We start from the raw sequence: 2644 nt of genomic DNA on the forward strand, positions 1-2644 counted from the left end.
GTATATATAGGTGTGTATATATATATATATATATATATAGTGTGTGTGTGTGTGTGTGTGTGTGTGTGTGTTTAATGAAGACACAAATACGGTTTATCTGTAGTTGGACTGTCCTGTCTCTGATTAAAATTATTTCTTTTTTTCTTAAGTGGATAATGTCTGTAATCAATTATTGCTAACTATAATATTAATTGAGGACTTCTAGAAAGGTAGTGTTTTTATTAATTAATGGTTTTGTTGGGAATTATAAGTATATACTTATATAGAGTATAAGTATTTCCTTACATGAGTCTTGGCCATTTTTATCCTTTATGACTTTTCACTTTACTACTCTTTCAAATTTTGATTTTGTACAAATGGATATTTAAAAATAGCCTTATATATCAGACTTCCCTTGTGGCTCAGCTGGTGAAGAATCTGCCTGCAATGAGGGAAACTTGGGTTCAGTCTCTGGGTTGGGAAGATCCCCTGGAGAAGGGAAAGGCTACTCACCCCAATAATCTGGCCTGGAGAATTCTGTGGACTGTGTATAGTCCATGGGGTCGCAAAGAGTCAGACATGACTGAGAAACTTTCACTTTCACTTTATTTTCATACACATTTAAAATGAAGGAATGGGAAATTTTGACAGTTGGTATAAACCACTGAGACACCATTTAAATAACCACGAAATCCTGGCTCTTTATTAAGTAGTTAGTCATTCCTGCCAATATGATTTTTCCATATTGATTCAATACAGCAGTCATTTCCATAAAGCCTATATTTCAGAACTTCTGATGGACTTGGAAGATCATAGAGAGCTGTATTATGTTTACCATATAGATTATATTTCATTATTTTGTATAAGTGATTTTAAACAGTTATGTATCTTTTACAGAACATAATTACATTATAAACATGTGTAGTCAAAATCACAAGTCCTTATGAATTATTCAATAATAGAAACTGGTTAATATTTTTGAACACCAAAAAAGAATTTCCCTGTGGTTACTTAAATCAAAAATGAGGAAAGGCATTTCCTTCAAACTTCCTGAATTATTTCATTTTAGGTTAAAAACCAGCATGATGAAGTTTATCCCCAAAGGTACTCAGTGGAAAAGCTATAAGCCATGGAAAATGGGGCTTAAATTCAAGTGCCATCTCAGAAACCATAATAAAAATAGATTTTCAGTCTGCCCCAAACACAAACAGTAATGCCATAAAATATGAAATATTGGGAGTATGGAATTGCTATCTTTAATTTTTATAGTGGAGTTTTTTTCAGATCTTCCCCTATGCTAGAAAATAACCTTATATCCTGTGAAAGTCATTCACTTCTTTTAGAGGACCTAGAAACATGGATGGAGTCTCAAAATGTGTTAATGAACATATGTGGTGATTTTGAAGGCTCAAATACATTGCTGACAATTATATTACCAAAAAATTTAAATGATAAATAATTAGATATTATCATTTCCATGTAGCTCTCATCTGCAGGCCACACTCCTGTATGTAGCCAAATCAAATTGTCTGCTAATCAATCCCTTATGAAAACAATGCCCCTTGTCTCATTGTTTCCTTAAAAACTATTTTTAAAAAATACATCATGGTGCTGTATGATTTTTCCATTAACAAATAACAATAAACAGCCATATAGCAAACTCTTCAAAGCAATATTGCAGAGTTTAAAAGGTTTCACTCTATGATAATCACATGTCAAGAGTAACAGCACTCTAACACTATTTATTGCAACTAAGTTTCTAATACTGGAGAAGGGAATGGCAAACCACTTTAGCATTGTTGTCTTGAGAAACACATGAATAGTATGCAGAGGCAAAAAGATATGACCCTGAAAGATAAACTCCCCAGGTTCAGTTTAGTTCAGTCGCTCAGTCGTGTCCGACTCTTTGCGACCCCATGAATAACAGCACGCCAGGCCTCTCTGCCCATCACCAACTCCTGGAGTTCACTCAAACTCACATCCATCGAGCCAGTGATGCCATCCAGCCATCTCATCCTCTGTCATTCCCTTCTCCTCCGGCCCCCAATCCCTCCCAGCATCAGAGTCTTTTCCAATGAGTTAACTCTTCGCATGAAGTGGCCAAAGTACTGGAGTTTCAGCTTTAGCATTATTCCATCCAAAGAACACCCAGGACTGATCTCCTTCAAAATGGACTGGTTACATCTCCTTGCAGTCCAAGTGACTCTCAAGAGTCTTCTCTAACACCACAGTTCAAAAGCATCAATTCTTCGGCCCTCAGCTTTTTTCACAGTCCAACTCTCACATCCATACATGACCACAGGAAAAACCATAGCCTTGACTAGACGGACGTTTGTTGGCAAGTAATGTCTCTGCTTTTCAATATGTTATCTAGGTTAGTCATAACTTTTCTTCAAAGGAGGAAGCGTGTTTTAATTTCATGGCTGCAGTCACCATCTGTAGTGATTTTGGAGCCCAGAAAAATAAGGTCTGGCACTGTTTCCACTGTTTCCCCATCTATTTCCCATGAAGTGATGGGACCAGATGCCATGAAATTCATTTTCTGAATGTTGAGCTTTAAGCCAACTTTTTCACTCTCCACTTTCACTTTCATCAAGAGGCTTTTTAGTTCCTCTTCACTTTCTGCCATAAGAGTGGTGTCATCTGCATATCTGAGGTTATTGAT

This window comes from Bison bison, unplaced genomic scaffold (assembly GCF_000754665.1).
Source record: "Bison bison bison isolate TAMUID 2011002044 unplaced genomic scaffold, Bison_UMD1.0 scf7180017864339, whole genome shotgun sequence".
Lineage (NCBI taxonomy): Eukaryota > Metazoa > Chordata > Mammalia > Artiodactyla > Bovidae > Bison > Bison bison.